Genomic DNA, 15,288 nt, shown 5'->3' with positions numbered 1-15,288 from the left:
GCCGCTTTCTGCTAAAAGTCGGCCCCCAACAAAGAGTGGGAAGGCGTATAAAAAAATTAGAAGGAAAGAAAAGGAATTGGAGAATGGTGCAAATATATTAATGTCAAAAATAAAATAAGAAATTAAGACTAACAAGAACAAAACAAAAATGCTTTGAGTACTCTTCTGAAAAAGATTTTGAGAAAGTCAGAATAGGAAAGTAATTGCTTCCACAGTGTTCCTAATATGATTTGGACTACACCAAGCTTACACAACCTTACATCACAGCCTTTACAACACAAAGAATGCTATTGTTATCATTGATATTTATATAAGTAAAGAAACTCATGATGCAGAAACTTACTTACATTCCAACTAGTGAGTGACAAACAGGTGCAGTGACAAACTTGCACCCACATTATAGAGGAAATGAAGGATAGGAAATGATGTGAAAACTTGGTGATGGTTTTCCATCTATTTTCCTCACTAATTCTGTTAAATAGTTCCTGACTATTTATCACACTATTCCAGCATTCTAGTAAGCATTCCAATATGATAAGCATTTACCACACTCTTCTAGGTAGCAGGTGGAGCATGTGCAAACTGGACACCTTCTCTTTCTGAAAGTATGCACTCTAGTAATAAATGAAGGGTTTAATTAACTAATGTATGTGATAGGGGGCAAGATCTAGCCCTTTGCATATTGTCTTAATGTTGCTATGAAAAGACACTCTAACCAAGGCAAGTCTTGTAAGAGAAAAGCATTTAATTGCTGCTTGCTTACAGTTTCAAAGGTTTAGTCAATTATAGTCATGGTGGAGAGCATGGCTACATGCATGTAGCTATGGTGCTGGAGAAGTAACTGAGAGTTTACATTTGAATCTGCAGGCAACAGGAAGAGAGTGATACAGTAGAAACCTCAAAACCCACCTCTAATGATACATTTCTTCCAAAAAGGACACATCTACTCCAACAAGGACACACAGCCTAGCTAATCCTTCTCAAGTAAAGACACACCCTGATGACTAAACATTCAAATATATAAGCCTATGGGGTCCGTTCTTATTCAAACAACTACACATACCAAATTAAGTTTTATCTAGCAGTCTTTTATAGATACACTATCATATCAGTTTATTAATGAGGAAACAGAGCCTGAGGAGAATTAAATAAAGTAATCCAGATGGGTACATGTGGATGTAAGGAACCCAAATAAGACCTGTGTCTGCCTCTGAGCATATACTTACAACTAGTTTTCTGTAGTGAATTAGAAAAACTACTAAAAGTAAGTATTTTGTCTTTTAAACTAGCAGAATCATTTATTTCCTTTAAAATAGGTCAGAGGAGCAGGAGGGAGTCATATCACTGTTTTGATGGGGAGATCTGAGAGCAAAAAGAAACTCTTCTATCTGAAGGAAAAGACTAACAAAAGATTATCTTATCTACATAGAGTAAAATGTCTTATCATGTAGCATTGTATATAGCAAATAAAAGGCATAATCATGAATATCCTTTCTTCTACCAGAAGTTTAATACTGATATTGCCATAGAATCCCCACAACAATGTAGCCCAAGAGTAAAGTTATATAAAATGGATTATGTATAGTGAAACAACGTTAAATCTCTGGTGATTTGATCATACAGAAAATAAATATTTTTATTTGTGATGGAAGAAATCCAGACACATTTAGGCTTGGATGAGCTATCTTTGAAGGAATCTGCCTCTTTCTATGTCAGCATTGCTTTCTATCTAGCTATTCTCCCACTGGGAAGGATGCTTTTATAGGATCTGTCATCAAGAGGAAACATGCTGTTCTACAGCCATGTAATATAGCTGAAACACCTGCTGGAAACTCTAACTTTGCTCTGAATTCCAGCTGATGTATAGCTTTGGTCTCAGGCAGAGAGAGTGCTCAGCACCCCATTAATGGTTACATATGGTTATTCTAAGACAGTATACATCCCTGTTATCATGCTCTGGATTTTGTTACCATCAAAGTAACAGGTCATACTGATCACTGACCCCAAAAATGATTTAAATTGGCATTTTAAAATGAGCCTTCAAGCTGTATGTGGGCACAGTCCACTGCCATCATGTGCCTTTCACTTTACAAAATGAAATATTTCAAAGTCCCCTCTATCCCTTTATCCAGTTAGGGAAAGATTGTTGTTGTTGTTGTTGTTGTTGTTGTTGTTGTTGTTGTTGTTGTTGCTGCTGCTGCTGCTGCTGCTGCTGCAGTTTAATTGAATGGCCCAAATTTTAATTGTTGTAGAATAGCAAATGACTATTTAGCCAAGGAATACTGCTTTCCAAGTAAGTAATGGAATAAAAATATGGTTCTCAAGCTTTTTAAAAAAGGTTCAAATCTTGTTATTCTTTCTGTTTCACATTTGGTCATCAAAGCAATCTATATGAAAGACAAAGATAAGAGCATAAAGTCCATTTTAAGAAAGAAAGTCAAGAAAAAAGTCAGATGATCGGAATCAGGCTAATCACAAAATGTAAGTGGCAAGCCTAAGGTTTAAATCTAGGATTCTTTTTTATTGGGAAGGGAATTTTTGTCCTTCCCTTGACAGTGTATAAAAGTAAAATAGAATGTGAAAATATAAGGCTAAAAGCTAAAGAAACTTTAGTAACATGCATATCCATATGTAATGTTGAAGCATTACAGCCTCAGCCTCACACTCTTTATCACATTCCAAACTAAGGGGAATACCTTAAGTGTGCCAGGAGACATGGTCAAGTCACTTGGGTTATAGTGCATTGAAGTCTTTCAGAAAAAAAAAAAAATGCCATCTTGACTTCGTCATTTCTTTGGGCTCTTGTAAAACTGTTCATACTGGCATTCATCTCCATTTATATCTAGAACTTTCTATGGTCGGGTACATATAAATCTCCTTCTCATTCTGAATTTGATGCTTGCTTGCTTTTGATGGTTTTAGACAGAGAAAAAACAAAACCAAAAAAGGTTTGCTTTTACCAGTTTCTACCACTACAAAAAAGAAATGCAAAATCCACCTTCTCTCATTAATGTAATCCTGTCTCTTTATGTGCTCAACAATATGCTTTCTAAATATAGTGATAATTGTTCATTAAAAATATATTTTATAGTTCAATAAAGAAGAATTAGGAACACTGACAAGTATCTAACTAGTTAATTGTAACTCATGCTTTAAATAAATCCATTTGCATTCAAAATATAAGCACTATTGAATGAATTCATACTTAATTGGTTGGTAAAAATATTTTGTATATCATAAATTTAGAAGCACTTTAAGTATTCCCTAGCCTTAAATACAAAATTATTAACCTTTTCTATTTTAGTATTATTATGATAAGTTTAACAATGGTAGCAAATTACAAAAGCATAGATAGTACATTCTCATAGCCCTTACAAAGAATAAAAAATTACAAGAATATTTGAATGATCCCATGTCACTTGGAAAATATGAAATTTTATAAGTCATAAGTCACAAGAAAATCAAAACATTCTATGAATGTAATTGAAATATAAAGAAAATTATGACCAAATATACAACTACAATGTGACTAAACTAAAAGGTCACTTGATTTTAAAAGTGAATTCAACTATCAAAAAGCTCTGAAAAAGACTGAAATACAAGGAATCTAAACAAACAAAATGCATCTGTGTGTCAAAAGCAGACACTGTTATTTGTTACTGTATTTTCTTCTATTTTCCCTGCAGTTTTCACATGACAGCATAATTTTTAAGTTACTTTTATATTTCATAGAGTAAGTTTTAAGTTAATTTTCACATTTATAAACTCTTTTTTTTAACTATTTCACTTTGCTTATCACTAAAATGCAAGAGGCTTAGTATCAAAAACATATTTTATTTATCTTTGTGACTTCAAGACATGGTATAGCTTCTGACACATTTCATAAACTAATTATCCATTTGTCAATAACTGAATAGATTGGTTTTGTTTACCCTCACTGCTCACCTTTGTAAGTCACAGTTGCCAGATAAAAAGTATATAGAAAACGAGTAAAAGGATATGGTGATGAGATTTTAAGAGAAGAAGATAAAATGTAGGTTGTGTTTAGGGCCAATAATGGAGCAAGTAGGGATAAATGGGGAAGAAAGAGGAGGAATAATGAGAAAGGATAACTAAAATTACAGAACTTTGGGGGAAAACATATGGAAACTTAACTCTATAGAAGCATCCTAAAAACTTTATATCTATAAAATATAGAGAGAGTTTAAATGAAGTTTCCTCATAGTAGAAAGACAATCTCTTTCTCAGCCATCATGGTGTACCATCAATAAAAATCCTAGGCCCAGGTATGGGTTATTTCTTTTCAAGTTGTTAATCCATAGGTCTCATGGACATGTCCTTTCAATGTTACAAGCTATTATTATGTTCCTGGATACCCTCAAGAGCTTGATATTAAGATGCTATTTCTGAAGATACCACATAGCTAAATCAAAGAACCTAGAACAATCGAGCTGGTACTGACCTCGAAATCTCATATTAATTGAGTAGCTTTATAGTGCTTAAGGGTTTTATGCACACTACTGGAAGAGAAGATTAATCAACAGATTTATACAGACTTGTACCTTGTAAGCTACCACAATGAATGCTCTGGTAAAATATATACACTGACATAATAATATCACAAATGTTATTAATATATACAACTACCTTTATGTTTGATCTTTTAAAATGTTTTACAGAAGGGAATTCATTCTTAGTACTATTAACCAGACTCAAAACCCATAGTGAGGTAGATTATAAGTACTAAGAAAAAGCCTAAGACTATTATTTTACAAAATAGATACAGTAATAAACTGTCCCCCTAAGTTTTCTTTATATCTGTATATCAGTGCATCTATCAGCCTTCATCAGAGAAGCTTCATTTTGAAGTAGATGAAGATGAATACAAAGGCCCACAACTTCTTCATATACTGAGACTATACTTAGAAATTATTCAGCTCAAAATGTGATATCTATACCACACCTTTTCCCAAGAACAATCAGAGATCATAATAGAAGTGGAATTTGGTAAGGTCTTAGAGGTAGTCTCCAGGAAAACAGGTACTGAACATGACAGGGCCATCAAACACAGGAACTCACATTGTCTGTGATTGTACATGCAAGATCTAAATGAGATAAAAACAGCCAAACTCCTAACATAGACAAAAGAGGGGCTCACAAAGTTCAATTTTTAGTTGAAAAATGATGATGCCTATTGACAAATGATGACTGATAAAGTAAGGAGATCAGTTTTCCTCAGGATGCAGATTCTAATAGATAGTCCTACACCTATGTAGATACAATCTACTCTAAATGGCAAACCTGAGTTTAAAGAAAAGAGTACATAAAGTTTGGAGTGGAAATAGTGGTGGCAGGAGGCAAGGAATGGAAAGGAAGAGAATGGGGGCAGACTTGATCAAAAGACATTATGTGCCTGTGTGGAAGTCTCACATTACAGTTTTTCTCAAATACACATTTTTCTGTATTTTCAATGTAACATGCATTGTAAAATGATTGTTCCAAGTAACATAATTAACATATTTATTTCTTAATCATTAATATATTTTATGTCCTGATATTGCTTCATGTCAAGTCTTTAAGCAAATGTTAAGTACATAATTCATAATCATTCATTAATTACAATGTATAAATTATATGTCCAATGTGTTCATTATGCCTACATGGCTAAACTTAATCCTCTATAATCATCACCTTCCCAACTCCTCCACCCAGAATATCCCTGCCAGACTTTCACTTATGAGTACAACACTTTTAAAATTCCATTTGCTAGCAGAGTGTGATCTGTATGTATTAGTGTATCTAATACATTTCATATAGAAAGACTCACTTTTCATAAAAATATTTGGTAAAAATTGTCATGAGTCAAGAGTTTTATGCACCAAATAACATACAACAATAATCATGACTATTACATATTAACATTTTGTTCCAGGTACTGGACTTGGAGCTTCACTTTTCATTCATGAGTTTGTTTTCCTATGATTGCATGTAAGAAATGTTTAAAAGTTACTACTAGTGACCCTATCTCCCGAGATCCATATTCTGGCACACAATGCTGGGTGCTTTCCCAGAGGCCAATCCCAGAGATCCCAGGTAAGACCCCACCATCAACTCCCCTTAGATCACACTCAACAGTTGTAAACTTACTTCATCCTCTGGGCTCCATAGTCTGCCCCACAACAGCAGAAAAATACATCTCCTTTCTTGGAGGCTGGTTCTAGATACCCAAGAGGCAACACTGATAACCAATAACACAAAGGTATTGGAGGAGACAAAAACCCCAGTGGAGGTAGCCCCACTGGACCTGAAGATTCACGGGTCACCAGAAACTCAGGAGATTTCAGGCCAGAAGACCAAAGAAGAAACAGAAACTAAGGGGAAAAATTATTCAAAGAACATGCATCTGTCAAAGATAAACTTGAAATCATCACCTAATTCTGTAATCACCTTAAACCCAGATGACTAGAGGCCAGTGTAAGAATACAATCAAGAACAGCAAGGGCAATATGGAACCACCAGAGCCCAGATCCTACTACAGCAAGCCCTTGATATTCCAACAAGCACAAAAAAAAAATGATCCTAAATTCAATCTTATAAAGATAATAGAGGCCTTTAAAGAGTAAATGAACAAATTCCTAAAAGACATCCAGGAAAGTACAATCAAACAGGTGGAGGAAATGAATAAAACTGTTCAAGACCTAAAAAATGAAAACAGAAGTAATAAAGAAAACACAAACTAAAGAAATCTTGGGTATGAAAATGCAGGTATGTGTCCAAGAACTTCAGAAACAAGCATCACAAATAGAATACACAGACTGGAAGAAATGATCTCAGGCATAGATGATACAATAGAACAAATTGAAAAATCAGCCAAAAAAAGTTAAATCTAAAGTTACTAACATAAAATAACTAGAAAATCTGGAATAATATAAAAGATCAAATCTAAAAATATTAAGAATAGAAGAAAGAGAAGATTCCCAGTTCAAAGACCCAGAAAATATTTTCAACAAAATCATAGAAAATTTTCCTAACAAAAAGAAAGAGATGCCTGTAAACATACAAGAAGCTCACATAATACTAAATAGCTTGGACAAGAAAAAAATCTCCCAGCATATAATAATCAAAACATTAATAGGCAATGTAAAGAAAGAATATTAAAAGCAGTGAGAGAAAAATGGCAAATAACATAAAGGCAGACTTATCAGAATTATATCTGACTTCCCATCAAAGACTCTAAAAACCCAGGCTGGGCAGTTGCCCTGCTAACTCTAAGAGACAACAGATGAAAACTCAGGTACTATACCCAGGAAAACTTCCAATCACCATAGATGGTCAAAATAATATATTACATTACAAAACATAATGTAAAAAATATATCTAAAAATCCATTCTTACAGAGGATAGTAAAATAAAAACTCCAGCCCAAGGAAGTTTTCTAAGAAAAATACAAGAAACAAATAATTTCACACCAGCAAAACAAAATAAAAGAAAGGTACACACACACACACACACACACACACACACACACACACACACACCACCACTGCCACCATCAAACTGCCAAGAACTATCATTGGCTATTAAATTCTCAACAACAATGGACTCAATTACCCAAGAAAAAGACACAGGCTAATACAATGAATGCAAAACCAGGGTCCGTCAATCTGCGGCATACAGGAAATTCATCTCAACACCAAACATAGAAATAACTTCAGAGCAAAGGGTTGGAAAAATATTTTAATAAGCAAATGGAACCAAGAAGCAAGCTGATGTAGCCCTTCTAATATCTAACAAAATAGACTTTCATACAAAATTATTCAAGAGATGGGGAGAGACACTTCATATTCATCAAAGGGAAAATCCAGCAATGTAAAATCTCAATTCATAATATCTATGCCACAAATGCAAGGGCACCCACATTCATAAAAGAAATATTACTGAAGCTTATATCATACATTAGGCCTCACACACTAATAGCAAGAGATTTCAATACCCCACTCTCACCAATAGACAGGTCACCCTGAGAGAAACCAAACAAAATGAATGGAACTAACAGACATTATAAGTAAAATGGACATAACAGATGTATACAGGACATTCCATCCAAACTCAAAAGATCTTACCTTCTCAGCACTTCATGCAACCTTCTCTAAAACTGACTACATACTTGGTCACTAAGCAAGCCTCGACAGATTAAAAATAGAAAATCAAATAACCCCTTGTTATCTGACCACCATGGATTAAAACTGGACTTCAACAACAGAAACAACAGAGAGCCAACAAACTCACAAAAACTGAACAATCTCTCTTCAATGACCACTGGATCACAGAAGAAATAAACAAAGAAATTAAAGTGGATGGGGAAGGGGACTGAACAGGGGTGGAGGTCTGAAAAGGAGGGATCAGATGGTGAGGGGATAGATGGAGAGAGTACTTGGAGAAACAACTGGAAGAGGGGTACATCTCTGGAACAAGCTAGAAACCTAGGACAATGGAAGCTCCCAGGGATCTATGAGAATGCTAGCTAAGACTTCTAGCAATAGGGGATATAGGGCTTGAACCGCCATCTCCTGTAACCAGGCAAGACTTCCAATGCAGGGATTTGGGTCTAGACTTGCCTCAAAGTGAGAAATATTATATACCACTATATCAAACAGTCATTGAATATTAGCTTTTATAAAAAGCAATGTATTAGGTAAAACTATTAAACTCAATTAAGACCACAAAAGTCAACCTGAGGGGACCATGCTTCAGCACGGAAGCTACCATCTTTCCTACAATAACGTACAAATGTTTCTCTGTGACTTGAGAAGACGACCCAAAGAAACCCAGTTGTCTATGCTTCCTGTCAGCTAGATATCCTTAATTTAATAATAAATTAGAAAAAACTTTCAGGATATTGGTTGATCCCTTTCCCTAGCATAAGAGGAGTTTGATGTCAAAAGTCCAGTTTCAATTACATCTCTATTACTCACTCTCGTTTTCTGTGACCACCACTTTGTATCTTTACTAGTCTATGTGATTCATCTAACTCAGAAATTTTTTACCCCAAAATAGCCCACAATCACCATAAACTTCTTAAATTATAGGAACAACCTTAAACTATAATTAATATTGTAGCAAGTACTATCAAACATCATCTGACTGAGTTAACTAGGTGCATATTATTCACTGTACTAATAAACATTCAGTCCTAACTTTTTCCAACTGGGTGTCATCCACATGTCATACTCTATCACATTGCAGGAATCCTTTCTGGATTTCATGTCATCAGAGACTGAAGTCTTAAGGATTTCACAGATCCAAATCCAAGTAAGAGATTATGAGCCTTTTAATATAAATCTGTCTTCAGCCTACTGGTCATGCATAGTTCTTACATATTACCCATTTTGGCACAACTAATTTTATTTGTCTGTTTCCTTTAAGGGTATCTTACCTATCTCTCCATCTTGCTAACATCAATATCCTATTTGTCTCAGCAATTAATATAACCATGGCAATTATTTTGGCAATGTTGCCAATTTTAAATCAGTCAATTCAGCTCTGCTATTGAATGCATGTTGTTTCAGGGTTCTATCAATGCCCTTTTAAAGAAAGAATCCATTTCTATTACATCCAGTCATTATTACCAGACTATTGCCAAGGTCTTGTTTGGTCCTTTTGTGATGCTGGTTCCTCACATTACTTTCTTGGCTCTATTATCTCTTTTTTCCATTTGATCCATTTTAGTGCCATCTGGCAGGTCTGCAGCATTTCTCTTCTGTGTGGACTATCACTTTCTCTAGATGTCCACGATCCATATTGTCACCAGGTAAACATCACCTTCCCAAGCCTTTCCTGATTTTTAAGTTGCATATCATAGAAAAGTATATTTGTAATCATTTTTGAGAGCCTCTTATCCAAATGTATCATTCTGTTCCTTTGAATTCTATTCTATTCAGATACCACTCCATATATATTCCTGTGTGTCACTAATGAATATAGACTCTCAAATTTTATCAAGCTTCATCCTCATACATTTTGTAGGCACCACATCTCCTTCCACATAGATTGTGGTTTGGTCCTATGGTCACCAGGAGAGGTGAGTAGACAGAAGGGCAGCACATACTCATGAACATAATAAATGTTTGTCTTCTACCAATGGTAATACAGGAGCAGGAGACTTTAATAGGCGTGACTGGGTGCTTCTCTGTGTACATATTTCGAGTACATAGAATTCCAAGTTTCAAGATGATAAGTAATTGTTCCCCCACTCTGTCTTAAGAGTCTCCCATTTTTCATCCAGGACTTTGATGTTGGCATTATAGACTTGGTGGAAATAAAACTTCCATCTTTTGGAGCACTGTCATTCTCATGATCAATTCTCAAGATGGATTCTCAGCATCTTCTGGGCTTTAGTAGATAAGAGTCTCTTATGTGTTGCCTTGAGGAGCCCTTTGGCTTTCAACCTTTAAATTCAATAGAAGATTAATCACCTATACTCTTTCATTTACTTTCTCTGATGTATCAATGTCACTTGGTAAAAACTATCTAGGTCTACTCTGAAAGTTTTTGTTCAGATTTTGAGAGCATTCACATACTTTTTTCAACTATGGGAAAATCTTAAGTAAATCTGATCTACTATTATTCTAATTCAATTTTGTTTTATTTTATGCTCTTAAAAACAAGCAATTTGTGTTATCTTTGTTTCCTTTCTCCCTTTAAAATCCCTACCTCCCACTGTTCAAAGTCAGTGTACCATTTCAGGAGGCTTTTCCCTCATGCAGTGTCTAATAAATGTTATGGAATAATGTGTGAGATGTATATCCACCTGCAGCAACAGTTTCTCCACCCTCAGCTCTCCTATATGTCCAGTCACTTCCCAATCTGAGGCCCTTTGAGAATGCTTTTACAAATCAAATGAATTACTGATAACATCTTAAGTTCTGGTATTTATAGAGAAGACCTGTATTGGTCTGTGAACTGGAGGCTATTCACTGAGACCTCTGGCCTGCCCTGAGGGAGGGTTCAAGGAGAAAGGTCATGAGCAGGAAGGAGGGGAACTGCCACTACCTCTTCTTCTGCTGCTACTGCTGCTGCTGCTGCTGCTGCTGCTGCTGCTGCTGCTGCTGCTGCTGCAGCAACTGCTGCTGCTGCTGCTGCAACTGCTGCTGCCATCACTAGTGCTACTGCCACTGCTCTGGTGCCCTAGCAGCTGCTGTTGCTTCAAGATGCTGCACTCACACCATGCTGAGTAGGCAGAGGGCTGACTAACCAGCAAGCAGACTGCAGAGAAGCTGAGTGTCTGGTGGCAAAAGCTTCAGTAGAGCATTCCAGGCTTTCTCTCATGGTCCACTACTCCAAAGACCTTCTTTGTCAGGGACTTATGACATAATCCTTCAGATGCTGAGGGGTGATATACATATTGTAGAGGTCACAAACAAATCATAAGTATCACAGTGTATTAACTTATGTGAACATTCTTTATAATCTATCATGCAACCAATTCCAATTATCTGAAAAAAAAAAAAAAAAAAAAAAAAAAAGCAACCACCAGAAGGGCATAAACCCTCTTGTCTTAGAGCTTATATTATTTTTCTAAACAAACTTACATGAAAGATGTATTTTTGGACGATGCTTTTACTGGCTCAGAAGAAATGGATGAAAAAACTAGTTCTGTTAAATATGCTTCTTTAAAATGGCACTTGCTACATTCTGCTCAGGGTACATTTTTAGCTATTTACAAATATTTATTCATTTCAGGTGACTTGTAAAAGAGCAAAGAAAGGGAGAGACTCGTTTTATAAATGTTAAAAAATAAAACAAAACACAAAACAAAAAAACTTAATTTACAAAGCTTGTATTTAGCTATTCATTTAATCAGTATCTTTCTATCAGTGTTTATGCCTCAACAACATAGACCATGTCTCTTGTGACCCTAGTGCCTAACAGATACTAGGTATTGAGTAACTATTAATATAATATCTTTAAAATAAAATAAGTTCATATATTCAGCTTAAATAATCACAAAATTTAAAAAATTTATTTTGTGTAACAACAAAGCTCACCCATAGTGGCACACTTTCTAATCCTTCCCAAAGAGTTCCACCAAAACCAAGCATTCAAATGTATGAGCCTTATATGAGTTGAAGGCAGCAGTTGATAGTCTTTAAAAGATGATTCACACCCCAGATGTGGACTTGGACATAACCAACATCCTGTAGCTGACAAGCCCACGACTCTAACCTGAAAGACATCGTGATCAACACAAACCCAGCCTCCCCACCACTGTCCCGGTTTGTGCTGCACAGGCGGCTCTGTGAATGCTACAGGGTCCTGTCCACTGTCCACACACATTCGTCTGTCAAGAATGTACCTGAGAATATTCTCAAGTGCTTGAGGGAGCAAGTCCTGCCACAAATATCAGCTGGCCTTCACTCTGATTTGGAAGTATGTGCCCAAGACACAGATGAAGTTCAGTGTACAATATGCTTCAGTAAAGGAGAAGTTTCCTGTTCTGTTTGGCCAGAATCATAACGATGTCAGCCTAACCCTCACTGATAGCTGGGTGGATATTGCTATGTTTCAGCTGAAAGAAGGCAACAGTAACGAAAACGCAGCCGTGTTTCTCTCTATGAACTTCGCTTTGAGGAAAAGCCCATGGCTTGTTAGGAATGAGCTCACTGAAGCAGATGTGGTGCTGTGGTCCATGCTCCAGTAGACTGGGAGTAGCGGTGCAGCAGTGCCCAGCAATGTGCAGCGGTGGCTTAAGGCCTGTGAGAACCTGGCTCCCTTCAACACTGTCCTTCAGCTCCATAATTGAATTCAAGCAGCTTGTCTTGCAGGGTTCAATTCAAGAATGGCACGGCTTCCAGTCTGTTGTCAGAAAGGGACTTGTCTAATTGTCAGGTATCAATAAAAGCACTCATACAAGAAAAAAAAAAGAGTACAAGCCTAATAGGGGTCATTCTCATTCAAAGTACCATAGATGACATGATTTTTAGAAAATGTTGGGGAGGGGGCTAGAAGTGGACTTGAGGTGTCTTTTGTTGTGCGTGAATTAATTGAGATACGGTCTGATCTCTCACAGAACCTACAGGTTTTTATTTCAGTTAGACTGGCTCACCATCAAACCCCTAGGATATACTTGTCTACCGCTATTCTTCTTACCTAGTGTTGAGGTTACTGGGCTACTATGTCTTGCTTTTATGTGGATATTGGGGATCGAAACTCAGATCATTATGCCTGCTAAATGTATATTACATTGGGTGATCAATCTTCTCATTATCAGTATTTAGATTTAAAGTAAACCTATAAATTTTCTTGTAAATTATTGTTTGAATAATTATTATTAGAAGACATTATATTAACAATAATTATTATGACTCATTCCATATAGATAGCAGTATTTATACAAATGTATGTAAATATACACTTGGTATATGTATAATTTTAAAGTTACTAATATATCAACACAAATATTTTTCTATTAATAAAAGTATCATTGCTTTTGATAAATTGAAAGCAAAATATACACACCATCAAAAGTGTCTATAATTAAAACACCAAGAAAACAGATTTGTTTCATTAAACATTAACTTAATATTTTTATAAATCTTTTTGAATTAAAATACAAACTAAATTAAAATACAAGCTAAGACTTCAAAGCTTTTGATATAAACAACTGACTTCAAACAACTGAATTTATTTAACTCTGCTTTAAGCATTCTTCTTAACTATATTCCATTTGCATTTAAAAAAATATACTGTTACTTTATTTTGCTTTCTTTCTCCCCTTCAAGAGTGCTATTCTTTATTTTCACTCTTGTATGACTGGTAACATTTTTGATCAATGAAAAGTTTACTGTTTCCCAAAGTAATGAGTATATAATAAAGCTGTTCTACTCCAACAATTAAAAACATTTTATTGTGCAATAAAATAGGTTCCTTTTTCCAGCAGCAGCTACACAACATTAATTCAGACACTAATTTACACATGATGTATTATTGATAGAATTGGATGAACATTTATTACTAAAATGTATATACATGTACATATATATTAGATCATACATTGTATTTAGATCACATAAATACAAAATCTGGGTCATTTTTTTAGTTCCATATAATGAGTTTTTTTTTCCTTTTTGAAAACAAAAATAAGCATGCAGAGGTAAGTCTACAAATAAAGAAATTTACGAAAGGTTGACTATTTTGGAAGGCATGTAAGTCAAAATGAAATGAGATAATTTGGAAAGATGCCAAGCCAGAGCTCTTAGTCAGGGGCCAACGGTTTTTTTCTTTGATTCAATAGAAATGCAAAATATGAGCAGAAAGACCTGAACTTAACATCTGCTATATCAAAATATATCTTGCTTGCTTTCTTCTGTTCTTCCTTTCTTTCTTTCCTTCCTTCCTTTTTTTCCTTGTCTTTCTTTCTTTCTTTCTTTCTTTCTTTCTTTCTTTTGTTGTGTCATTGCTTTGTTTTTTGAGACAGGGTTTCTCTGTATGGCAGCCCTAGTAGACCTTGATCTTAATCTGTAGGCCAGGCTGGCATCAAACTCAAAATTAACCACATTCCACAGCCTCCCAGGTCCAGGGATTAAAGGCATGGGTTTTGAAAGAGCTTGAAATAGATTCTATCAAAGAGACTGAATCACAAAGATTGGCTGAGTCATCATTCATTGAGTTCTTCCTTGCTATATGCATCAATGTATAGGGTTAAAAGCCATTTCTTGAGCATTTAGCAGACTGATTGTTTATATGCTTAGATGAAATCTACAGATCAAAGTTTTAAACTCTGCTCAAGACATATTAAATGTTCGTACTTTGGAGAATGCTTGAATCTGCAGCTTCTTTTCATGTCCCACTTCAACTTAGTTACACAGTTTAGCTTCAGCCATGTGTTCCAGGTCCAACTGTAGCAAATTAGTATTGGCTGTTGTGCCTATCCATTCATTAACTGCCATAGTGTTATTCTTTCCTCCCTGAGCACTCTGAGAGTAATAGAAATGTGTGGTAAAGTTAAACAGAAGGAATAACATGAGGTGAGAAAGAAGATACAGATCTCAAGCCCTTCCTGCTACTACAATTAATACCTAAGAAAATTATATAGAATTTTCAGGGAAATCAATGGAACAAGTACTCTTAGTTGTGGATCCGATTTCCAAACCTTTGAGTATATAATCTGAAAACAAGAAAAGGATGGAGGAAGGTACCCTAGGAAAAAAGGATAGTAGGACACAAAAAGAAAGAGGAGAAGTGGTAGGCTTTAACTGGAAAGGAGAGAGGGAGCCAATTCAGATGGAA

At 35.4% G+C, this 15,288-nt stretch overlaps 1 pseudogene; it reads left to right on the top strand.

Annotated features, from left to right (window-relative positions):
* The first annotated feature begins 12,122 nt into the window (after positions 1-12,122).
* Positions 12,123-12,802, top strand: LOC117711549 (aminoacyl tRNA synthase complex-interacting multifunctional protein 2 pseudogene; annotated as a pseudogene).
* The last annotated feature ends 2,486 nt before the right edge of the window (positions 12,803-15,288 follow it).

Source organism: Arvicanthis niloticus, chromosome 1 (assembly GCF_011762505.2).
Source record: "Arvicanthis niloticus isolate mArvNil1 chromosome 1, mArvNil1.pat.X, whole genome shotgun sequence".
NCBI classification, from domain to species: domain Eukaryota; kingdom Metazoa; phylum Chordata; class Mammalia; order Rodentia; family Muridae; genus Arvicanthis; species Arvicanthis niloticus.
The sequence above is the reverse complement of the archived record's forward strand: the minus strand, read 5'-3'. Positions and strand labels throughout refer to the sequence as shown.